Source organism: Peromyscus californicus, unplaced genomic scaffold (assembly GCF_007827085.1).
Source record: "Peromyscus californicus insignis strain IS unplaced genomic scaffold, ASM782708v3 Scaffold_3__1_contigs__length_106647218, whole genome shotgun sequence".
Lineage (NCBI taxonomy): Eukaryota > Metazoa > Chordata > Mammalia > Rodentia > Cricetidae > Peromyscus > Peromyscus californicus.
Genome location: NW_026294551.1, coordinates 38,079,741 through 38,106,274, shown reverse-complemented (window position 1 = coordinate 38,106,274; position 26,534 = coordinate 38,079,741).

The following is a 26,534-nucleotide window of genomic DNA, read 5'->3' as shown; positions in this document are numbered from 1 at the left end:
ACCTCTTAATCTTTCTCAAACAGGCCCACCAACTGAGGACCAAGTATTCAAATACATGAGCCAATGGGGACCATTCTCATTGAAACCACACCAAGAATGGCCTTGAACTCTTTTTTTTTTTTTTTTTTTAAGGTTTTTCAAGACAGTGTTTCTCTGTGTAACAGTCCTGGCTGTCCTGGAACTTGCTCTGTAGACCAGGCTGGCCTCGAACTCATCTGAGATCTGCCTACCTCTGCCTCCTGAGTGCTGGGTTAAAGGTGTGTGCCACCGCCACCACCTAGCTGGCCTTGAACTTTTGATCTTCTAGTTTCTATCACTTGAGTGCTAGGATTACAGACATGACCCACCACACCTGAATTTTGGTTTGGTTTGGTATTGGGGATCAAACCCAAACTACCAAGCATGCTAGGCAAGCACTCTATCTATCTGCTGAGCTATATCCCCCAAATCCCTCCAAATAAACTCCTTAAACATGTCATATTGGTCACCTTCTTACCCAAGACATCTCAACTTGTCCACATGCCAGAGTCACATGGGTTAGCTCTAAGGCTTCTTAGCCCTGTGCCCAAGCCTGGAGACTCTGAATCAGTCAGTACATGTGTGAGCAAAGTGGACTTTGGACACGAGGGGTGAGAAACAGGGGCTTAAAATATCCTGGGTAATTCCACTGGGCAGCCTGGTTTGGAGTCTCCTGTCGTTCACTGCCAACAAGTTCCATTTTATTCTTTCATTCGCTCAACAAATACTTTCTGAGTGTCTGGTATTTGTCTTTGTGTCTTCTGGGAAGAGATTTCAGAAGAGCAGGAGCTGAAGAACCATAAGGCACAAGAAAGAAGGCCTAAGGCTTACCCCTGTCCTGTCTAGATCCCCACTCCCCAGGTTCAACCCCAAGTCCACCAACCTTGTTCCCCTCTGAGACCCATGGGACTAGGTGTCTTTTCATTATTTAAGGACAGAACAAAAATACATATTAAGTCCAGGCATAGTGACATACAGTTTTAGTCCCAGCACACAGGAGGGAGAAGCAGGTGGATTTCCTGGAGCTGGAGGCCAGCCTGGTCTATATAGCGAGTTCCAAGCTGGTCAGGATTCCACAGTAAGATCCTGTGTCAAAACCAAACCACACATATAAAGAGTCAACCAAGCATCCTGCCCTGCAGTAAAGATCTAATGTCCACATGATCCCCAGTCCTCACCAAATCTGTCAGCAGGAGCCTTTGCTCTGTGTGTTACTACTGAGGACATATAGGTGCTCACTAAAGTTCATAATGGAGCAGGTGGCCTGGGCTTCTTCCCCAAGCAATTCTGTACTGTCTAAGCAAAGGGCCTTGGAGTTCCATGTCCGTGTCATTAATCACATCCAATCATCATTCAGTCAGCCATTCATAAAACTGATACTTGACCTACTATATGCAAGTTACTCAGCTGCGAGTGGGGGATAGATAAGAGCTAACTCCGAGGAGTATAGCGCTCAGGAGGGGATTCATGTAGTTGGACAAATGACTCAGAGGCGAGATCTGAGTGAGCAGCTCTGGGGTGGGGCAAGGCAGAGTTCATGGAGACTCCAATCTCCAAAATCCAGACATCCTTGGCAAACACGGAGGTCTTATTTCATCAGAGAGGTGAAGCATTTCAGCCAAGGTCACACAGCTGGGTGCACCATAAATAGGTGATGAATCTGCTGAGATTATTCACCAAGCCCAATTACGTCTTAACCACTAATAACTTGGCTCACGCTCCCCTAATGGGATTTCTTCCTTGGACATCAGCCTTCCCTTCCCCCTTCCACTGACATTGGCCAATTAGACAAGGGCAGGTGCTGTGATTGGGGTCACAGTGAGAGGAAGAGATGGAGAGGGCTACAGCTCACCCCCAGCCTCAGCTGAGGAAGAGGTGATCCGTCTCAGACACGCACAGCCTGTAATGAAGTCTGGGAGAAGCTTGCCCATGTCAGGAGAGGAGCAGGTTTAGACGTCGATCACTACCACTACCACCACCCCATGACACCTCTCCGCTCCCTATCTGAGACCAGCAGGCCTGGAGAGAGAGGCAGGACTACACAGAGACAGACACCCCGGGCAGGTGAATAAAGCTGAAGACAGCCAGACAAAGCAAGGAAACAGCCTGGAGCTCAGTGGTAGCCTGCTTGGCTAGTGTCCAGGACAGGCCCTTTGGTCAGCTGCCCCCCCATTCCTACTGGGAAAGTGGCTGGGACACAGGAGACCTCAGGAATATAAGAGCAGCTGGAGGCAGACCCCGCTTTCCTCTTTGGGCGTTGTGTAGCTGAACACTTTCTCCTTGTGGGGAGCTATAGGCTCTCCTCTCTCCCTCTCCCCTCTCTCTCTCTCCCCTCTCTCCCTCTCTCCTCTCTCTCTCCCCTCTCTCCCTCTCCCCTCTCTCCCTCTCCCCTCTCTCTCTCTCCCCTCTCTCCCTCTCCCCCTCTCTCTCCCCTCTCTCTCTCTCCCTCCCTCCCCTCTCTCCCCTCTCCCTCCCTCCCTCCCTCCCTCCCCTCTCTCTCCCTCCCCTCTCTCTCTCTCCCTCCCTCCCCTCTTCCCTCTCCCCTCTCTCCCCCTCCCCCCTTCCCCTCTCTCTCTCCCCTCTCTCCCTCTCCCCTCTCTCCCTCTCCCCTCTCTCCCTCTCTCCCTCTCCCCCTCTCCCCTGTCTCTCTCCCCCTCTCTCTCTCCCTCCCTCCCCTCTCTCTCTCTCCCTCCCTCCCCTCTCTCTCTCTCCCTCCCTCCCCTCTCTCTCTCCCTCCCTTCCTCCCTCCCCTCTCTCTCTCTCCCTCCCTCCCTCCCTCCCCTCTCTCCCCCTCCCCCCCTCCCCTCTCTCTCTCCCCTCTCCCTCTCCCCCCTCTTCCGCTCTCCCCCCTCTCTCTCTCCCTCCCTCCCCTCTCTCTCTCCCTCCCTCCCCCCTCTCTCTCTCCCTCCCTCCCCTCTCTCTCTCCCTCCCTCCCCTCTCTCTCCCTCCCTCCCTCCCCTCTCTCTCCCTCCCTCCCTCCCCTCTCTCTCCCTCCCTCCCTCCCCTCTCTCTCTCTCCCTCCCTCCCCTCCCCTCCCCTCTCTCTCTCTCTCTCTCCCTCCCTCCCCTCCCCTCTCTCTCTCTCCCTCCCCTCCCCTCTCTCTCTCTCTCCATCCCTCCTGAGTCCTGGGATTAACAGCCTGCACCACCACCACCTGACCCTTTTTCTCTTCTTAAAAAGAGAAAGGAGAAGGCTGGGAGGCAGAGCCAGGTGGATCTTTGTGAGTTCGAGGCCAACCTGGTCTACAGAGTGAGATCCTGGAAAGGCGCAAAGCTACACAGAGAAACCCTGTCTCAGAAAAAAAAAAAAATCCCACCTGCAAGGTCTTTTGCTGCTGTGTTCTCCCTGAGTCAGAAAACAGCCACTTTAACTTTCTTCCCTGCTTAATAAAGGATCTCTCCGAATACAGGGTTTGAGTGCTGTTTATGCCTAATCCAGTTTGGGGAGCCCCCTCTGTGCAGGGGGTTTTCTTCTGTATGTATGAGAACAATATTTTCTCTGTGTGGGCGGTGTTCCCAGCAAATGTTAACTGTGATGAGTTCTTGGCTACTAGCTGGGGAGCAGCTTCATCAGACTCCACATGAGTGCAGGGTCCAGGCTTACGTAGCCATTAGCGTGGCAGAGGAAGAAAGAGGGGGACAAACGGTCTGTTTATTTCCATCTCTCCACTCCCCCATCACCTGGACCTCCTGGTTGCAAGAAAAGAGGAAAAGAGAGTGGAAGGAAGGAAGCGGGGAGAGAGGGGTGGGGGCGACAAAACTGCTACACCAAACTGTCGAGCAATTACAGCTGGGGAAAAAAGACGCACATTAAATGGATGTTTCTGCACACAAACCCCAGGCTGACAACATCTCTGGCCTTGTGAGGGGGAAAGGACTGTGCCTCGGTGTTTACACAGCCGAAATCAGGGAGAATTATGCTGTCATACCGGCAACTGTATGAGGACAATTTTAAAATTACACCGTTCAACACCTTTAATGATTTGTAACAGAAGAGGTGTGGCTACTCCTATTAAATGTGTTGCCAAATCAATAAAAGGGATAATTGGAGTTGTTAGAGCAAATTATAGCAGCGTTTCTTCTGTTGCTGTACAATGTTGCCTTGTAAACTGCTATTACAGGCAGCGCCGTATTTCTCTCTTATTTGGGCGCTTTGTAATGAGTTGGCATTTTGCGGCATAATAGTTCCACTTTCTTTTATGGAGCGCTCACTTTAACTTTTTCTCCTTTGTGCAGCCTATAATTTCCTCGCCCTCCCAGCCTCCCTGCCTGTTTTCAGAGGTGGCTGCGCTGCCTGTCAGGTGATAAACTATATTATTTCACATTATTTTCTGGCCTTTTCAATTGGCAGTCAGATGGCGTTGAGGGGTAGATGGGTCTGAAGAGATGGGGCTGGGGGACGTGGCAAAAAGAGGAGCCAGGACCAGGAGGAGAGTTAAAAAAAAAAAAATTCACACTGACAGAAAGGAAATGTAATGAGAGAGGGGAAAACTGGCCTTAGTCCCAGGGGTGGGGGCTTGGCCCTTTAAGCAGAGGACTTTGGACAGAGCTGTGAGCTGCTAGTTGGGGGAGGGGAGACATTGCCCTCTCAGGTCTGAGCATCCCACAATACCTGACCTACCCTACTCATTGAAACAAGCTAATAATTATCCCAGAACTGAGAAGATATTGATCCTAACATCCCCCACTCCCCACCACAGGAAAGGTGTAGGGCTCTAATCTGGGAACACCTTGTGACTCCTAGGTGGATGAGCCGAGGGGGACAGACAGACAATCCACTCCCCCTGCAGGGAAGGCTGACACCACTGGAACATGAGGCATCATGTTGTCTGCAGAGACCGGAAAGAGCCACCACAGGCCTATTCCTGGGGACATATCAGTTGTCTCATATGAGCACTGAACCAAGAGTCCATAGCTGGGTCCCTGACTTGATGGTGCTTCCTTGGCCCTTGGCTGGGAAGGAGAGTCCTTGGGCAGCTGGGGGTCTCATCCTGCTGTATACATCATTCAGTTTCTGTGACAGCAATAAAAGTCCTGGCCTAGACAAGCCTCACTCAGTCAGTCCCTGCGCTGGGCTACAGGACCATCAATCTGAATTACCAAGAGGTCTCAACAAGAGACAATTGGAAAAGAAATGCTGCTTTATGACTTCCACAGAGACGCCAACCCTGGAAGCCGTCTGCTGCCAAGTGGTATGGTGGCAGGAGCGACTTGGAGAGCAGATAAGACTTGATGGTGGACAAATAAGCCTCGTTTGCAGTGAGCAGCATCGATTTGCTTGCCAACCATGAGCCAAGTTCTAATTCGCTCTGGTAGGTTCCGTGAGCATCCTCCCATTCCCATCCTCCACGAGTCAAGCTAACTTTAGCCTAAAAGGGCATGTGAAAGTCAAGCCGCTCAGGTGCATCGAGGAGAAGTTTGGAGGACTGGGGTTCCAGGGCTCGCCACTAACCAGGGACAGACACCAGCCTTCCCATTTGAATACTGATTAGTCTCCTAAAATCCCGGCAAAGGGCAAGTATCCATGCAGACTGTCTTATAACTTTCCGCTGGAGCTGAGAATTTTCCTTATTTGGGTTTAGGCTCACTAGGCTTCAGCTCAACCAAGAGTTAGTTCACCTGTGGTTGGTATGTAAAGTGAATAGAAAATCTCTTAATAATAAAAAAAAAATGACAATTTAAAAAAAAGAGTTAGCTGTCAGTTCATGCGTGCACTTTTTTCCCTCAGTGTTGGGCACTGGGAAGAGGTCACCCAGCAAGAACTTGGCCAGCCGGCCAAACATTCAGGCCCTTAATTGTAGGTTTAGCCAGTGCTAGCTATCTCCAAGATTCCCAGCACTGTGCTGAGTGCCTGGGTCAGTGAGACAGACACCATCTCGGCCTTCCTGGAGCTGATGACGGCAGCAACATCTATAAACACAATGGTAGTCCTTACACTAGGCTTGTGCAAGGAGTTCTTTTATGAGAGGCATTGGGCTATAGTAGAAAGAACATGGAATAGTCTGGAAACCTGGCTTCCAGGCCTACAGTTGAGGGCACGTTCTCCTATAGAGTCTCAGTGGAGTGTGTAACTGAAGGACATATTTATTCATGCCAAAAATAAATCACAGAGTCCTAGTGTGTGTTGGACACCTCAGTAGGTACTGGAGAAGCAATAATGGGGCGAGCATAGAACCCACGTCTATGGCGTTTCTAGTCTAGTTGCAAAGACAGACATCAAATAGTTATAGCACTATGTAATTACAGAATGTGATAAGTGCTAGGAAAAAGAAAGACATGAGCTTATCCGTAATAACAACCTGGAAGCAACTCAGATGCCAGAGGGCTGGAGTGCAATGGCCTTAAATAAAGCTGGAGAGGTGGGCAAGCATCCTGAGTGGAGAGGGACATGTCAAGATCTGGCCCTTGGTCCAAGCTTGCAAGATAAAGCCACAGAGGGCTTGTAAGCAGGAGAGTGGAGGAACCAATTTCCATATAAGGAATCCCACCTGCTGCAGCCATCTCAAGCAGACTGGATCAGAGAGGTTCAATGAAGGAGCAGAGAGGCCGGCTGGGAGTCGCTTCACAGTGTTCAATGAAAGCATGCACAGTGGTGTGCAGTAAACGAACGGAAGGACACTTGACATCGTTTGTCATCAGAAAGACGTAAAGTCCTGCCACCGTGCTAGTCCACTCTGTGCCCATAAGAATGATGCAAATGTAAGACACTGGCTAACTGGCAGGCTGGGAGGGGTAGGAGCTCTCACGTGGTGCTAGAGGGATGTAAATTAATATAAACACTTTGAGCAGGGTCGGGCAAGGTAGTTATCTATTGACTCTAAGAACAAGAGCATTTTATGACCTAGCCTAAGTTTTATTAAAAGACATGGACTTCATCTATGATAGACAAAAAAACGGGAAACAACGATACCCACACCAGCAATCCCCATGCCAGAATTGTACTAAATGGCTGATGCCATCCTTTTTTTCTCCCGAGAGGCATTGGGATGAGGTAGAAAGAGCATAAAATAGTCAGAAAATCCAGCTTCCAGGTCTGCACCTCAGGGCAAATGTCCAATAATTGTAGAGTGGGCAGATAAATGAGGTTCTATCTACATGATGGAACAACATTCAGCCATTAAAAAAGGAGCAACCTACAGAGGTGCTCTACACACATAGATCTCATCCCGAAAGGCAACATGGTTCTTTTCACTCCAAATTCAGAAACAGGCAAGATGCAGCACAATTAATGGCCTAGTATGCCCAAAGCCCCGCGTTCAATCCCCAGCACTGCATAAAGTGAGAGTGGTAATGTCCGTCTGTAATCCCAGAGATGGGAGGTGGAGGCAGGAGGATCAGAAATTCAAGATCGTCCTTGGCCACAAAGCAAGTTCGAGATCAGTCCCGGCTGCATGAGACTGTTTCAAACACGCCAACAAATGAACAGGCAGGAGATATCCCTAGGAATTCCAGATGGGATGTTGTTACCCTGGAGCACAGTGCCGATGACACAGGAGGTGTGAAAATTCTTCCAAGCAGTGTCCTGGGGATAGAATGAGATGGTGTCTAGGAGAGATGTCCACCCTCCCTGGCAGTGGCTTTCTTGCTGTGTACACAAGGAAAACAAAGAGCTGAGAATAGCTCAACACCTAATCCTGATTCCTCATACCTCCTGGGAAGAGCACAGTGTAGTCAATGTGTGCCCGCAGGATGTGGCCTGTGGTTTTGCAAAAGCCTCAGGATGGACTGGGAGGCCTTTGACCAGCCTCAGAATCAACAAGATTGGGAGCACACAGTGCTTACCACTAGCAAAAAAAAAAAAGCCTCTTGCTTCCAGCTACCGTATTACCACTAGTGACTGTCCCCAAGTCCCTTTTTAGCCTAATTGCATGGAGCCACACCATTTTCATGGGATAACGGGATTTCCACGGGTGACACAGAGTTGCAGCTAAGACTCGATGAGGCTGCTGCTGGTAAAATGGGATGAGAGGTGCTGGGGGAAGCCACAGAGAGCTTCCCAAACGCCCTTCTTAACAGTCGTGTGAAGTGGACATTCCAACTGATGACACCAGAGCTTAGTGTGTGTGTGTGGTGGGGGGAGTCTTTGCATTGAGCTCAAGCCATTTCCACCACGCTGCAGCTGCCCTGCTGGTCCTTTGATGGCAGTCAAGGCCTGAACAGTATCTGGCATGGCAAAGCTGAGGCCACTGGACTCGGCAGGCATGGGCACAGACTGGCGAAGACCCTGGTTAACAATGTCTCATGGCAGAGCTTCTCCTCTTTATCCCCCCTAGGGGGAATCATTTCATGGCTCACTCCTCTTGAGGGTCCCCTAGGGAGCAATGCCACTTAGAAGGAGCCAGTCCACAGAGCCACCAGTCATCACTGCTCTGAAAGTTTTTTGGGCCGTGATCATTCTTGTCATGGTCGACGGTGTGGAATTGTGGGTCTAAATCAAGTTCCCATCTGAGAGCACAATGTGTCCCAAAAGGCTTTGAGGGAACCCTGAGTTTATTGAAGGGGACCCCCACACTCCACCTGCTCACACGGTGGGGAGGATAGCCGGGTGGGAAGACCATTTATCAAGCTGTAACTACTGCCTCAGAAGAGGTCCATCCAAAGTCTGGGGATCTCCTGCCCTCAGTGGGTGAAGTGGGATTCTGTTTGTTCACAGGACAGTGAGACCTTGAAATGAGCCTCCGCAGCAGGGAGCAAACACCCAGCCAAGAGCAATGCCACAAGTCTCCATTCGAAGACCCCAGGGGTAAGATAAAACTTCACTCTACAACGTTGTCTAATCTCCATTCTGCACATGCCTCTGGAAGTGGAAGTTCGCTGAAATTCTTCCAAGTTCTTGCCCTATCCCCAAACTTGAATCTACTTCAAGGAACACATCTGTAGTTGCGGAGGAGGGGCACTCTTGGTGAGTGCCAAAGGATTCTCACACTCCAGGTGTTCACCTGGAGCACCCTAAAAGAACCTCATTCTTGCCTACATAGCACCTGCAGCTTGTGCTCTTCAGGTCCTGATGGAGGGTTCACGAGTAACTGTTTCTTTTCCCCCTGGCCTGGGCATCTCTAGGGAGCCATCTACATGCATGCACTGTTCAAATATGCCTTCTTGGCTCTCAGGGTGGGTCACGGCTCCACTGAGGTCCAGCCATGTCTCAGTTCTGGACTTGGAAACCTCATGCATTCCTCTGAGGCTCTGGCTTCTGAAGATCAGAGTCCTCAAACCTTAAGATTCTTACTTTCAATTCACCCTGTCCCTCCATCAAGACAAGGGGTTCAGAGATGGGAGGGAAGTAAGAAGGAAGGTGAAATCAATATGCATTTCAAGACAATTCTACCACAAAAGCACCTTTACTTGCTAGTAAACATTTATTGAACACCTAGACTGTTGTAAGACTCAAGCTAGATTGCTGGGTGCAATGGTGCACCTTTGTAATTCCAGCACTCCAGAGACTGAGGCAGGAGGACCGAGATTTTGAGACCCACCTGGTCTCAAAATATAAAGTGGATAGGGGAAATAAGGAAGGAAGGAAGGAAGGAAGGAAGGAAGGAAGGAAGGAAGGAAGGAAGGAAGGAAGGAAGGAGAGAGGGAGGGAGGGAGGAAGGGAGGGAAGGAGGGAGGGAGAGGGGGGAGGAACACACTGTATACTAAACAAAGGAAAATGTAAAATTCTGCCTCTAGACTGCTGTGGTTCCAACCACAGCTCTGTCTGTCTGGCCCTGAGGCCCCAGGCAAGTCCCACAGCTCTAACTTTAGTCCCTTCAGCAGTAAAACAGATTAGATATGTGACTTAGTGGACATTTTCTTAATGTATGTATAGCACAATACCTGACACAAAGTAGGAGCCTAATAAGTGTGTCCTAATAAGTGTGTGTGTCCTCCAGCAAAAGAAGCCGGGATAGCTCAGAGGAGACTGGGTGGGTCTGGTTCCATGAAAGCTGCGAGGACATTGTTTTGTTATTGTTTGGGCTCTCCTTTCTCTCTCTCTCTCTCTCTCTCTCTCTCTCTCTCTCTCTCTCTCTCTCTCTCTCTCTCTCTCTCTCTCTCGTGTGTTTTTAAGCAGCCAGGACCAAGCACTCCCAAGGATCTTGGCATTGTGAATCTTAGCCCAGATTCTTTTGCAAGCATGATCCATACACGCTATAAGAATTCAAAGAATGGTTACAATTCCAAGCTGAGAACACACTCACCCTAAATGCTGCTTAGATCACTGACGGATTGAGTGTGGGGTAAGTGATGGGGGTTCATATATTTAAAAGATCACTGGCTACTCAGTGGTGAGTCAGGCCGAGGGCAGGCCAGGGAGGAAGCAGGAAGCTCCCTCCTGAAGGTGGTGTTAGTGGGAGAGAAGAGGGTGGGCATTCCTTCCCAGGTGCATTCTCACCCTCTCCTCGCTTCAAGCTAAATCCCTAGAAAGCCCCGCCGCTGCACTACATAGGTTAGACTGTGGCAGGGTCGCCTTCATTGAGTCTGGGCTTTATCGCCATGCCCTCGGTTTTTATTGAGGGCAGACACATGAAACGGCCGCAGGAAGATCACGGCCACACCGGCTGTAAACCGCAGGAGGCTTTGTCCATTATGCTGCATGGAGCCCCTGAGCAATGCCTTGTGTGATGACTGCCTGCTTCGACAAAGCAGTGTAAAGAGGGCTGCTTCCATTAGGGGTGGAGGAGGATTGACGCGCTTCTTCTCCCAGAGAGTGGGAATTCTGCAGTCCAGTATATTTCCCTTTTTACCCCGGTCGCCAAGAAGCTCATAGCTTCTAATTTCCCGTTGCCTCAGCTCTATGCCTGAGCACCTACCTTTCCCTCCTCCTCATTGCTTTCCCATTTTAATTTCAATAACTCTTGCAAATGTGTCCTTTGAGAAAAGCTTTTATGAAAAGAATTCCCATCTCGGAGGCTGGTGTACAATAGGTATTCAGTAAGTACTTGGTGAATGAATGAAGTAGTAACTTGAAAGGCCAAATTTTAATTCTGGTCGGCAGCCAGGCATGGCAATCCAGAGGCAGACACCTCGAGTGCCAGGGTACAGCCCGCAAAACAATGAATGGGGCTGGAGACAGGTTCTCATGGAGCCAAGAACGCTGGCCTTGAATGCTCAGTCCTCATTCATCCATTGCCAGAGAGGCGGGATGGGATTATAGGTGTATGCCACCTGCCCAGTTTTGTGCTGTGGTGGAGACGGAACCTGGAGCTTTGTGTATGCTACTCACAAGGACTCTACCAAGTGAGCCACACCCTCAGCCCAACATGGGACATTTAAGGAATTAACAGAATGGACTTCTATCAGTCAGCTTCGCATTGCTATAATGAAATACCTACGGTGACTTATCAAGAAAAAAGGTTTTGGGGTCTGCAAGATGACTCAGTGGGTGAAGGCACTTGCTGCACGAGCCCGGTGACCCCAATCCTCAGACCCCATGTAAAGGTGAAAGGAAGTAACCGACTCTCCAAAGTCATCCTTTGGCGTCCACACAGGTGTTATGGCACATGCAGACATGCATACACACCACACACCACAAGAAAACGTTTTTCAAATTCTTTCAGCTCTAAGTTGGTGGTCTAGTCCATGATCAATTGGTTTCATAATTTGGAGCCAAATTTAAACATCAAGACAGAATCATGTGGCAGAGCAAAAGTGCTCACTCTATGGCTAGGGATCAGAGAGGGTAAGAAGAAAGGGCTGGGACACTACAGTCCCTTTTCCAGGACACTCCTGCCATGACCTGAGGACCTCTCTGCAGGTCCCACCTCTTAAAGCCTCTACCAGCCCCCTGGTAACACTACAGTTTTACACATGAGCCTTTAGGTCCATGCAAGCTCCCCACTACAGTGAGTCTCCTCTGGACTGAGGGAGGAAGAGCACCCTGTGAATGCTCAAAGCCTGAGTACTGTTCAGGAGATGCTGAGCCAGGGAAGGGAGGAAATAAAGGGGGCAGGACGGGATCCAAGTCATCCTTAGTGACAACTATCCATCCCCTTGCTATTTGGCCTCACTGCAAGTCAGGTCATCTTGCATCCCAGCTCCTGTACAATCGTATGGACAACTGCGCTTTACAAACTACATACAGTATAATCACCCAGTCGATGCTTGTATCAACCTGTGAAGGCAACAGTGTAGCATGGCCCCCATGTCCCAGATGCCAAGATCAGAGCTCCTGAGCTACTCTGTCCCTTATGGTCAGCTGTTAGCCATATAGAGCTATCATATATTGATTTGGGCTAGTACAAATTGAAATGTAAGTACAAAATACACAAAAGAATATAAAATGACTCATTGATCATCTTATATTGATAACATGTTGAAATGATAATGTCTTGGTTCTATTGAGTTAAATAAATACATTCTTGGGTTGTTGTTGTTTTGTTTTGGTTGTTTGTTTGTTTTTGTTTTTGTTTTTTGAGACAGGGTTTCTCTGTGTTGTTTTGGTGCCTGTTCTGGATCTCGCTCTGTAGATCAGGCTGGCCTTGAACTCACAGAGATCCACCTGGCTCTGCCTCCTGAGTGCTGGGATTAAAGGCATACACCACCACTGCTTGGCTCAAATAAATACATTCTTTAAAAATTATTATCGTTATTATTTTATTATTATTGGTGTGTGTGTGTGTGTGTGTGTGTGTGTGTGTGTGTGTGTGTGTGTGCAGGCCAGGGCACATCTGTGGAGGGCAGAGGACAACTTTCCACCTGTTAAAGCAGGGCCTTTCTTGGTTCTGCTGTGCTGCGTACTCCAGGCTACATGGAGAGTTTAAAGCCAGTCTGGAATACACAATACCCTGTATCTAAACAAACACACACATAAACACATCAAATGCATTTACTTCCTAATCAGAAAGTGTTGTTTGTTCTTGGCACACGTTTTAGACTGAACCCAGAGCCCCACACACGTTAAACACACATCTCCCACCCCTGAGCTACATTCCTTAGCTCCTTATTTGTTCTTTCTCTCTTTCTAAGAAACATTTCTTTATTTACTTACTTATTATGTATTTGGGGGGGGTAGTACAGGTGTGCCCCAGCACATGTGAAGGTCAGATGGTAACTCACAGGAGTCAGTTCTCTCCTCCTACCACGTAGATCCCAGGGATTCAACACAGCTTGTTGGGCTTGGTGGCAAATGCCTTTTGGACTCATCTTTTTTTTACATTTTAATTTATTGTTTGTTTTGTGTGCATGTGAGTGGGCACTGGGAGATCAGAAGACACCTGTGGGAGCTGATTCTATTTTTGCACCATGGCCCTGGGAATCGAACTCAGGCCCTCATGCTTGGTAAGACCAGCTGAGCCATCTGACTGGCCCCCTTTTTTTTTTTTAAATTATTAAGGATTTAAATGTGTTTCTCAAGTATATGATTGATGGGGATGCAAATCAGCATAAACTTTCTAGAAAACAACTTGACAATGAGATTTTATTTTATTTTTATTTATTTTATTTTATTTTTGGTTTTTCGAGACAGGGTTTCTCTGTGTAGTTTTGGTGCCTGTCCTGGATCTCCCTCTGTAGACCAGGCTGGCCTCAAACTCACAGAGATCTGCTTGGCTCTGCCTCCCCTGGAATTAAAGGTGTGTGCCACTACCACGCCCCCCCCTTAACATTTTTTTTCAGTTGCATAGCCTTTTACCTACTACACCATATGTCTCCTAAGGAGGTAATCAAAAATGTGGACCAGGAATTTTTTTTTCTTTTTTTGAGACAGGGTCTCACTGTGTAACTATAGCTAGCTTGGAACTCACTGTGTAGAGCAGCCCTTGAACTCACAGAGACCTGCCTGCCTCTGCTTCTGCCTCCTGAGTACTGGAATCAAAAGTGTGCACCACCATGCCTGGCATGGATGGAGATTTTTGGACAAAGATGTATGGTATTGTTTATAACTGTGAAATATTCCTAGCAATTAGAGTAATAATCAAATAAATTTTTACATACCAATTTGATCATGCTAACCTAAAAATTGTGTTTGGAATCTTTAATAACAAAGGTTAATGTGCTTTTAATAATGTCAGAGGGGAAAGCACCCAAGAAGGTGTACATCACGATGTGCTATGAACGGCACGGGAAGCACATATAGATCTGCATAAAAACGTGAAAATGCAGCCGGGCGGTGGTGGCGCACGCCTTTAATCCCAGCACTCGGGAGGCAGAGCCAGGTGGATCTCTGTGAGTTCGAGGCCAGCCTGGGCTACCAAGTGAGTTCCAGGAAAAGGCACAAAGCTACACAGAGAAACCCTGTCTCGAAAAACCAAAAAAAAAAAAAAACGTGAAAATGCAAAGACGTTCTGCTAAATGTTTTTCTTCTGGGATTATGTACAATATGCATTTCCTTTTCTCTTTCCTGTTTTCTACTGTTCTTAATTTAGCATACATTACTTTTATAATGAGGAGATTAATATTATAAAAACCTTAAACTCTCAACCCAATAAAAAAAATAAGCAAAGCACATGCATGTATGACACAGAAAAACAGTGAATATGGCAGAAAAGTGGTCTATAAAAATCCCCAGTCTCAGTAGTAATCAGGGAAATTAAAATAACAAAGAGATTTTTTAATGATATACCAGTTTAGAAAAAAAAAAAAGGAGAAAATATGTAATGGCAAAGAAGTAATGAAATGGAGATTGTCTCCTGCACTTTGGGGGACAATTTTCGTCTTGGTGGAGGACGGTGACAACCGTGAAAATGGTAAAAGTACATTCTCCTCCATTTGCTAATTCCACTGTTAGGTATGAGCCCACGCGTGTAAGAGGCCTGTATTACCATGCTTAGGGAAGGAAGCATTGCCTACCGTAATTAATAAAAACAAAACAAAACTGGAAACAAGCCACACGTCCACCAGTGGGAGAATTATGGTGAATCCATTTTGTGGAGGAATATTAGGGATGGAGTAGAACTGTATTTTCTGCCATAAAGTCAGGGGGAGGAATAGTCAGACCAGCACAGCAGAATGATCACGTTCAAGAAAAAATCTCTATCTAGGTATGCGTGTACTTACATATGCGGATTTGGGAAACTTTTACCTCACAGCTCTCTGAAGGCAGCATAGTGTGCCTGGAGTGGAAGCAGGCCAGCCTGGTCTACTGAATTCCAGGACAGCCAGGGCTGCATAGAGAAACCCTATCTCAAAAACCAAAACCATAGAGCTGACCTGTAAACGGGCAAGAGGGTCCAAAGGGAAGAGCACAGCAAGGGTAGGTGCCTGTCCACAAATGTTACAGCCCAAAGTGTCCTCTCTGCAATCACCTTGCTTCCGGTCAAGGGCAGAGTCTCCACTAGTCGCTTGTGTGAGCTGTCTGCCCTTCAACCGCAGGCTGGCCGGTGAGATTGGACTCCAGCACAGTTAACGACCCTGCAGAGTGCCCGGCACAGAGCAACCATTAACCAGGACTTCTAGGCCTGATGGTTTACACCCATAAACCCAGAACTCCGGAGGCAGAGGCAGGAGGATTTCTGTGAGTTCCAGGTCAGCCTGAGCCACATAATTAAACCCCGTCTCGAAAGAATGAAAGAGAGAGAGAGGAAGAGAGAGGAAGAGAGAGAGAAGGGGGGCAGCTGGTGTTGCTCATGACTATAGTGGTCCGTCTACTGTAAACCTTCTGGAGTGTTTGGTCTCCTGTAAGCAGGGCTCCACCCTCCTCAAAGGCAGCAGTAATACCCACTGTGACCCATGAGAACCACTCCCCAGTACCCGCAAAGAGTAAAGCTCAGAATCCTCCCACACTGCATCACAGCTGGTAGAATGCTTGCTTGCCATGCACAAAGCCCTGGGTTTGATCCCCAGCATGCACCATATAAACCAGGTGTGGTAGTGCTTATTTATAATTCTAGCACTCAGAAGGCAGAGGCAGACAAATCAGAAGTTCAAGGGCATCCTCAGCAATATATGGAGCTTGAGGCTAGCCTGGGATGCATGAGACCCTGTCCAAAATAAACAACAACAACAACAACAAAATCCTAGAAGCTATGTGAAGAAACCGGAAGCACATGTGCTTCTGAGTGTCATGGCCTTGAATCCTAATCTTGGCTCTTAGCACCCAGGTGATCTCAGGCCGGGACATCATCTGCTGAAACCTCTGTGTTGCAGCCTCCTCACTAGTATGATAATATGATAGCACTTATGAGCCTCATTTGGTCATTGACAAGATAAACAAGGTAGCATGTGGGACCCAGGCTCCAAAGTTACTCCCCCTGATGGCTTAACAGGGATGGCAATGGAGAGTGCCCACCGAGTCTGGCTGTCTGGACCACAGCTAGACACCACTGCATACCTACCTACATGTGCCAGGTACTGCTCTAAGCATCTTACACGTACTACCCTTTTTATCCTTTATAACCTTGTTTGTTTCCCTCCCCCATGTAACTAGCCTCACTTCACAGATGGGGAAACTGAGTCTGATAGCAAGGAAGGAACTCTCCTAAGGTCACAGAGCAAGAAATGGCAAAGCAAAGACATGAGGCCAGGTCTGTGTGTGAACAAGGTGCATGAGTTTGCTAGGCCTCAGATTTCTGCCTTTACACACACACACACACACACACACACACACACACACACACACGTGGCCTTGTCAGATGAAGGAAAAACAAGGGGCATTGCACAGCAATGAGGCCCTGAACTGTGTCTGGGCTCCTGGTTCAGCATGGAGAACCCTTGTCTTGTCTCAACATACCAAAGCAGCCATCCTACTCAGTGGTAGAGCACTCGCATAAATAAATGCCGAGTTCAATCCCCAACACCACACAGTTGCATGCATGCACATAAGCACACAAGTGTTTAAACATTCACACACGTTATGACTTCACCATCATAAATCAATAAAAATGTTTCAACTTTTCTATACTACTAAAAAATTCTATTATTTAAAACACACACGTAAGTACCCACCCCCCCCCCCCCCAAAAAAAAAAAAAACATACAAAACAAAACTAAAATCTCCAAAGGGCTAAGGATTCAGGGCTTAAGTGCTTGGGTCAATGAGAAGGCACATCTGTGCTGCCCTCTTGGGGCCAGCAGATGGCAGGGTGGGGGCAGAAGGCCAGAAACAGAAGGTCCTAGAAAGCAGCCACTACCTTCACCCTCTCCAGACTTGAAGTTCAGACAGGCCCAGTGGTCACCCAGTGGTGCACTGGGCACCCTGTCTCCTCCTGGGCTTTCCATGAGGGGTAAGCCATCTGATGGACTTTCTTTTTTTACCCAGATCTAGGTAAAGGTCGTTAACAGAGAAGAGGAAGCGGAGCCCGGGGACCCACTCATGCCTCTTATTGACTGCCAGGAGCTGTGCTTTGTAGAAGGGCCAGGGGTCTCCTTGAGGATCTGCTGTGTGACAGCCGGAGGGACAAAGCCAGCTCACATGTGCACATGCTCACCAGGCTGCGCACACATGCCCACTGGGGAATGCACAAAAGGCAGTTGGCCAGTGCTCCTGCCCAGGTGACTGTGACTTTTCTCCCCCAGCCCAAGACCCTGAAGTTCCTTTGCAGACAATAAGAAGTCATCAGATGGTAAACGTGCAGCTAGTCATGGAAAGCCTCACGCCCAGAAGTGTCACCGAATATGTGTGGCATTCGATACTAGAGCTAGAGAGAAAGACCACACTGTTCCTTTCTTACCTAATCAAACCTCCTGGTACGGACAGAGGTGAACCGGGGGTGGGGGTGGGTGGAGAGCTCTGCCTCGCCATTATCTCTGCTCTTGTGGCACCTTCTGCTCCCCCCTCCCTTCATCCCTCCCTCCCCTGCCCTCCCTCCATCCCAGCTTTGCTCCCGCCTATGAAAAATCAGCAAATAAAAAGTTACATTAACCCCACCCTGACCTCACCGACATAATACACTGCAGGCTGATGCGCTGCCTTTGGAGGCTCACCGAGAACCTGTCAGTCTCCAATGTCCCGAGCACAGCCTGGGGAGCATTTACCGGATAATTAATATATTAAATGCATGAAAAATAGTTACATAGACTTCCCCCCTCCCCACCCAGAGAAGGGGGTGGGATGCAAAAAAAAAAAAAAAAAAAAGAGAGAGAGAGACAGATTCAGGCTGTATACCATCAATATAAAAGCATCCCCCGAATAGCCATCATAAAAACTGTTCATAATTTTATGGCTTCATTCCTGTTGGAGCACCATAAAGACAAGTCATATTTTTTACACTCAGGATGCCCCATAAAAAAAAAAAAGGATGGAACGAGGAAAACGAGAAGTTGGCAGGAGGCGTGCTCACTCTCACCTGAGGCTGAGTGACAAGGAGGCCCCCACGTCTGTCCTGTGTGACCCCTTCCTTCCACCTTTTTCTTGGCCCAGCTGTGAATTCTGATGAGTCCATCAGAATAATTATTAATTGGATGATTTTACTACTTTGCATTTGGCCTCCCCCCATTTTTTTGCTGATTCCATATTTGTCTTTTATGACGATGGAAGTGGGGGTGGGGTGGAGTATGGCTCCAGGTCCAGGCCCTTCCATTCCTTTCCCTTTCTTTTGGGAGGCTGGGATGTGAGAAGCGGCACCGTGGAACTGCTGAGTCCTCAGCTGATTCTGTTAGGGCTCTGGTGCAGAAAGAAGCGGGGACCTTGAGCAGGTCTTCTGTGGGAGATGTTAAGAGTTCTAGACCAACTGGTTGAGAAGGGGAAGAATAGGCTATGTGGCCTGGCTCCTGATGGGCTGAGTTTAAGCTGGGGTAGGATGAACACCTGAGGGTCACGGCACATGCAGGGTGCCCAGACTGGGGACGAGGCATCAAACACAGATCAGGTCTGACCAGCCCAGGAGGTGACCAGAGCAGCTAGAGCACAGGCAGCTGTCCCTTTCCTGGTCAGCCCTGAGTGACCTCCAAAGACATAAATAGTGCAATGGTCCAGCCCCTGCCATATACACACGCACACACCTTCACAGAGACCTGCACTTTTCTCTCTGATCCCACCCAAGAGGAAGCTGTGATTAGCTTCCTGACCCTGGAGTGGAGAAGGCTGTGAGGGCAAGGTTCCCCCTCTGAAGGAAACAGCAGGGACCCAGCCGCTCAGGGAAAACCATCACAGAATCCCTTCACCTCTGTGAGGAGCTGTGGACGCATGGGGGAGACAGACACTCGCAGAGAGATGCACTAGGAGAGCCTTGGCCGCCTGCCCCATCCACCCAGCAAACCCAGGATCCCCGAAGAACCAGAGACAGAGAGAGGGAGGGGTTATTCTGTGTGTGTGACTGTTGGCCGTGGTACTGAAGTGGGGTTTTCCAGGAGCTTGGGGAAAGGCCCTGGGCGGTCCTAACCTCTAACCTGCCTAGCCTGGCACACTCAGCCTCCCTGGGTATCTGCCACTCAGGTGGACTTAGGCTGACACCTTCTTGGCTAAGTTGAGACGATAGTGCCTTGGAGCCCCAGTTTATGCAGTTCACATACCTTTGCTCACCCTACTCTCCTGCAGAGGTGGGAGGGGTCCCAGAAAGGCACCCTGACTCCTTAGTAAGGCAAAAAGACCAGGGACTTCCCATTGATGAAAAGGTCTCCTCTGGTTATACAGGATCTCACTGATGACAAAGGACCTGTCACCCCAGTGGTATGGGGGTTCCCTAAGGGCATGTTAGTCTTCCCATCTCCGATACACCATACTGCTTTCGTCAGATAGACATTTCCACAAAGGACTTTCTCTCCCTCATCCAGCTGGGATTTGATTATGCCTAGGTTTTTTTTATTATTATTCCTCAGGTTTAGTGTTCCCCTAGAACAGAGGCTATATCTCCTTTGTCAGACTCAGGTTTCCTCCAAGGCAGGGGCTCAGTTTCCCCAGTCAGAGACATCCTTTACCCTGGTCAGAAACTGGAGGTTTTTTTCCATCAAAATAGAACACCCACCAGCCCAGAGCCTGGGACTGTCTCATAAGTCTGGGGACCCTGGTTAAAGGCATACAGTTTCTCCAGAAGATGGGGGAGGGGAGGTAAAAACACAGTTCCTAAACAGAAGTGTGGGGTCCTCCAAAGACTGGAAACTCCCACTCCTCAGGCTCTCCCAAGGCAAGAGCTGTGTGTGTGTGTGTGTGTGTGTGTGTGTGTGTGTGTGTGTGTGTGTGTGTGTGTGTGCCTCCTTTGTTTGACCCTGCAGTGGAGAGAGCGCTCAGTCCCTGCTATGGTTGAGTCTGATGGCACCATCTGTGAACTGGACAAAGGGGAGCAGCATTATCAGCCCCCTCTGAATGCCAGCCACAGCCCCAGGCCCTTCACACCCATTATCTCATGGCCTCACCACCACCCTGCCAGGCAGATAGCCTTATCCCTTTTCTGCATGTGAGACTGGCCTGATACTCAGGTCTCCAGCTCCAACTCCCTCAGCCTGGTTGGTCCTGGCCTCCCCTGCCCCTCCCTTCTCCCCTCTCTTGCCTAACTCTACTGATCCATTCCAATAAAACGCAGCCATGTGAACCAACTCAGGTCACAAACACAGGCTTCAAGCAAAGAAAGGACAGCATGCCAAAGGAGGCTCCCCTCCTCCTTGGAAATTCAGCACCATGGACATAGGCAAGAGGATCAGGCGAGCCTGTGGGGGGTCAGCTCGCCCTTCACATCTAGGCGGTAGCTCTTGTGTGTCTAGAAAGCGGGGGAGGGGGTGTAGGAAGGGGGGTCACTAGGGAAGTTAGATTTGTTTATTACACTTTCATGATGGGGTGAAAACAGCATTGGAGTCTGTGTGTGTGTGTGAGTGTGTGTGTGTGTGTGTGTGTGTGTGTGTGTGTGTGTGTGTGTGTGTGTGTTAAAAGCAAGTCCACTACCTCTTTCAAACCAAAACTAAAAATGGGGAGAGGGAATAAACATCCTCCTCCCCCAAAAGGAAAAGCATCAACTAATTTGAAAAATATTTAAGAAACTCTGGGTCGTCATCCACTCGCCTCTCCCTGCTCCATAATTACACTGCGGTGCCTGATATTTTCATGGGACATTAAACCAGGAGTCAGGTGATGGGTTCCTTCCGTCTACGCCTATCCGTTAGCCGCCAGGCCCCCGCGGACCTTGACATTATTAATAGTCCTATTCATTAAGTATTACTCTTGTAGAATGAGTAGCATAATATTGGCCTGGAGATAGGAACAGGCAGAAGGAATAAGTCAAATTAATTTTCCGGAGCAAACGCCCCGGTTCTGTAAATGACATTCTGTACTGTTAGCATTTTAAATGTGGCACAAATGGCAGGAGACACAATTTGAAAGCAAAATACTAGAAGACATGGCTCAGGGTGGAACGTGGCAGCGGGAAAATCTAAGAGCGCCAGGGACCTGGGGGTGGGAGGGTCTGGCCCATGTAGTGACGGGAGAGGAGGGATTTTTTTAATGGGCATTTATTTTAAACGCAGTTGAGTGAGGAGGAAGGTAGACAGTGTAGGCAATGCATGTGACATGTGAGTGTGTGGAGGGGTGTCTGCCGGAACAGAGGGGGGATCAATCACAGCTCCACCTCCCCAGCAGGGATGGTCCCCAGGAGCTGGAGCTGAGGGCTTTCTGCCTCTGACTCACTCAGCCGGATTTTTCCTTTGCAGTCTTTCTGGCCATGTCTAAGAAAGCTAACTCCTGCCTTTCATACTCAACATGAGGTTTGGTCTTTGAGGTAGATGAGGACACTCGCTCACTCCCCTCTCTATACAGCATCATTGGCCATTTCTGGGACAAATATGACATTAGATTTTAGAGTATGGGGTGTACACATGGTAGGGAAAGACCTGTACCTTCTGGGAGCTTAGAGTCCAGGGATACGATAGGGTTTGTGATTTGGGGAGTGAGGATAAAAAGGGATGGAGTACTCAAGCCAGAGACACCTCCTGTTGGGAGGATCAAGGGCCACTTGCTAGAGTTATTGGTCTTTATCAGATTGGGAAACCATGTGAAGTTGGACACGGAATAATAGAGAAGGGCAGTCTGGATGAAGAGAGGAAACCAAGACTGGAGTGGGTGGGGCCAAGAGGGCTTTTGCACAGGACAGAAGACCTGGCAGAGGCGGTGCTGGTGATAAGGCTGGACAGGCCACTCTCAGACAGTCCTGTGTGGTGGGCATCCCAGAAGCTAGTCTTGGAAGATGGTGTCTTCCCCAAAGGACACACTTCTGCCTCAGTCTCCCCAAGACACATGGGCGAGTGCTTGCCAGGAGTAGGGAAGAGCAAGCCCATGCTGAGGACAGTTTTGGGTCCTGCACCCCAGTCAGTACCTGAACAACCAGCATCATCAGAAATGACACTGCTTCAGCAAAGCTGGATTGTAAGTGTGTAAAAAAAGCAAATGTGCCGGGCGGTGGTGGCGCACGCCTTTAATCCCAGCACTCGGGAGGCAGAGCCAGGCGGATCTCTGTGAGTTCGAGGCCAGCCTGGGCTACCAAGTGAGTCCCAGGAAAGGCGCAAAGCTGCACAGAGAAACCCTGTCTCGAAAAACCAAAAAAAAAAAAAAAAAAGCAAATGCTCACTCAGATGAACATGGTGACCATGCCTCCACTAATCCCACAAGGAAGCCAGGAACAAGACTCCTTCCCATCCAGTACCTACTTCCCAGAGACATTGTGGGGAATAGTGCCCATAGCCTAAGTATGTACCCTGGAGTGTGCCAAACATCCTGAGGGATAGGCAGGGGAGTCATCTCAGCACCACTGTGGAACTAAACGTCTATGCAACTGTGTTTCTGTCCTTCGGGATGTTCTCTCCTCCCCCATACTGAGGAGGGTACTATTTGGCTTACATACACCCTGTCTGGGACCCGAAGCAATTCAGGCAGGACCTGAGGGAACCAAATCTCAGCTAGATCTTAGAATCCACCCTTAAAGCACGAGACGTTGGAGGCAGATGTAAATACAGAGGAAACTTCAGCATTATAGTCTATGGTAGGGAGAGACATTTAAAAAGCAGATCAACACCGGCTGTCACTTACACAGCAATTACTGTATGCCAGACCCTGTTCTGAGTATGTTTACACACATTAACTCATTTAATCTTTTCATCAACCTTTGGAGTGAGTGCAGTTATTATCCCCATTTTACAAGAGAGGAAATGGAAGCACACGAGGGTTAATTATTTTGCCCAAAGTTATATAGATAATAAGTAGCCAGTCTAGGACTGAAGTCCAAGAGCCTGGCTTCGGAACCTACCCTTTAAGGACTTATTTGATGAAATTATAGACAGCCAGGGCCCAGGGCACACAGGGCCAGAGAGATGGTCTGGAAGCTTCTGAGGATCAGAAAATCACAGGTGTTGGCATCTCAGACAAGGACTAGTGGTCAAACAAAGAGACTCCCCCAAGTTCAAGGGAGGAGATGCTGTCTTAGCTCAGCCTTATTCATTGTTAACCTCGGAGCAAAGAGCAGCCGAGTCAGGACACTGACCCTTCACAGTCACTGGTTCTGACACTGACCCTGTTGATGTTACCAGGGGTGGAAAAGGGCATGATGAGAGAACCCTGGGCTGGGAGTCAGGACCCTGGTCTATCACTCTGGATCTTGGAGGAGTTTTAGCCTCTCTCAATCTCCACCTTTCCCCATCCCCACCCCCCCATCCCCCTACCCCCGAGACAGGGTTTCTCTGTATAGTCCTGGCTATCCTGGAACTTGCTCTATAGACCATCCTGGCCTTGAACTTGGACATCTGCCTGCCTCTGCCTCCCAAGTACTGGGATTGAAGATGTGAGCCACTATGCCCAGCTGAGTCTCCACTCTTTATCTGTGAAATAAAAACCTGGAATTGGGTGTGTAAGGTATTTTCCATGCTGACACTCTACTGAAGTGATTCTCAGCTTGCAGTGCACACTGGAATCACCTTTGAGCAGCTTTAAAAAAAAAAAAAAAAGACTAGCTCTTGGGCTGAACCCCAAGTCAATGGAACCAGAATCTCCTAGGGGGTATAATCCAAATATGGGCATTAAACAACCCTCCCCAGGTGCACCGAAGAACTGAGGCTGTTCTCTCTGCATAGCTCTATCAGAGATCTTAACACCTGGTAAGCATGGCTTAATCAGGAGTGAAGGACATGTTTACAGGTAAGGGCACTTCTCCAGTAGGACCAAGATTCCTAGAGCATCCTTCATGAAGACAGAAAAGCATGTTCTCAAAAATGACTGACCAGAATCAAACCACATGTGTGGACAAGTCTCCAAGGTGGCAACCACACAGAGCCTCTTGGGACCAGGGGTCTGGGTGATAGCATCCCAGGCCCATCACATCTGGCATTCCTCTCTCACTTTGAAAGTGTCTTATCCTGTAAGCTCCTCCAGATGCACTGAGCTTCCCACCTCCCTGGGAAGTGAGCTTGGGTTGGGGGTCCTCTCCCATCAATGCTAGAAGAGGAACCCTATGTTCTCCTACAGAAATGAATAAATACATTTAACACCGCCTCCACCTTTTTTCCCCCAATTTAGTATTGTTTAATATGCATTTAATCAGGCCATTCGGTATTACAGCGCCTATGTAGCGTGACTCCCCCCATGGGCCCGGGGGGAGGGCGTTATAGGCCATTAGGCTAAAGTAATATGTATGAGCAGTCACTTTTCCCTAGGGCGCAGTAACTATTTTTGCTCCCCAGTCGTCCCCATTAAATCATTAAACCTCATGACTATACTTTCTGAACTCTACCATGATCTTTAAAAAGCCAAGCACTAAAGGGCAGCTGTCACCCTCCACTGCCCAGGCCTCCAAGGCTTTATGTATTCAGAGCATTAAGTCCTTGTCAGTCTATACATCATGAGGGGTGGAGTTACAGCCCACAAGGAGTTGGCACCCAATCTCTCAGCCCCCATGGGGAAGACGAAAGGGTGAGAGGATGTCCTCCTCTGGTCCCTGTATGAGGCTAGGAGTCTAGGATCTGTCCATAGTGCTGAAGACCAGTCCTCCAAATCATGTCTTCTGTGCTTTAGCCAACTAGATTTGGCTTTCTCAACTGGGAATTATTTGATAATTGATAGTTATAGTTCTTTAAAGCCTTTTTTCTTCTAAAGTGGGTATGAGAATCCCCCTAAAAGTGTGTGGTAGCTGAAATAACTGTGGATGTTGTTACTGTTTAGTGTGTGTGTGTGTGTGTGTGTGTGTGTGTGTGTGTGTGTGACTTCAAATCAAGTCTAGGGCCTTATACATACTAGATAATGCTACAGCACTAAGATATACCCAGTCCCAAGATCTGTGGATATATGAGTTAGGATTAGAAAGCTGCTAGTTGACAAACTTTGGACAAGTCTGATCATCAGTTTCTTCGTTAATCAGCACCAATAACATTGATCATACACTAGTGTTTGGTTTCATTGATAGTGTAAGTTATTTTTAAACTATGGACACTGCACATTTATTGATATGGATCAGTGTGTGGTTAATAAACATTTGTGATGTTGATTTTGCTTCTATTATTTAGTAAGTATTTACTGTATGCTGTCAATACTACTTAGTTGTGTTGCTGACAGGTATCACTAAAAAACATCTCCCTATACAGGGATGCAAAAATGGAAAACCATCATCAGGAGAAAAGGAGAGGTACCATGCTTCCATCTGTCTCCTATTTATCTCCTATGCATTTAAATTGAATGGACCCTACAGTCCCTTCTTTCAAGATCCAGTCCCAGCCTTGTAGCTCCACTGCCCAGCTCCAACTCCAGCCCCAATGCCTCCCCAACATCACACACAGGTGCTTCTCCCACTGTGTATCAGTAACCCGCCTCAGCATCAGAAAGCTGGGCAAGGAAGGGTTAAGCATCTCTGCAACCTCCGACAAGGTCCTCCTCACAGGCTAGGAAACAATGGAGCCATCAGTCTATATTTGACCTTTGCCCCCACGGCGTTTATGACTTATTCCTCTCCTCCACTGCCTGCTGCGATTCAGCCTTCAATCTCCCACCCCTTGCCAGAGCAAAGCTGGCCCTCCCCCATGCCCTCCCCAGCCTCTGAGGCCCCCCTCCTTCCCCTTTCTCTCCTGCCTTTCTCACCTCTCCTGCAGACCTTCCTGTCTATTCCCCATGATCTTTTATTTTCCCTTTCTCTTTCCACCCTTGTCGGGCTCATCACCCCAAACTTTCTCCCTTCCTTTCCTCTCCATCTCTTGCCTCAGTTGTCTTCTACTCTCTTTGCCACACTGAGGCCAGGTTTTCCAGATTTGGGTGAGAGCACCTGGGATAGCTTAACTTGTCTTCCTCTCTCTTTAGCTCTTTAGCGTTCTCAAACCTGCAGATCTCTTCTCCTCCTCCTTTCCTCCTCTCTGTCTCTGTCTCTCTCTGTCTCTATCTATCTCTGTCTCTCTCTGTCTCTCTGTCTCTGTCTCTCTCTGTCTCTCTCTCTGTCTCTCTTTCTCTCATCTCCCACTACTGTGTCCAACAGTGGCCGTGAGTTGACACAGTGAACACATGGGAAACAGGGAAGGTCCTGTATCCTCTCAAGGGATGTGAGCCCCAGGGAGTGGGATAAGGTTACACAGACCTGAGTAGAAGCAATATAAGAACTTCTGTATGTGGAAGCAAGAAATGAGTATACAGTGCAGGCATCAGAAATAAAAGACTTCAGTTTTCTTCACCCACTAACTTGAGCAAGTTGTGGACCCTCTGAACACTTTTAT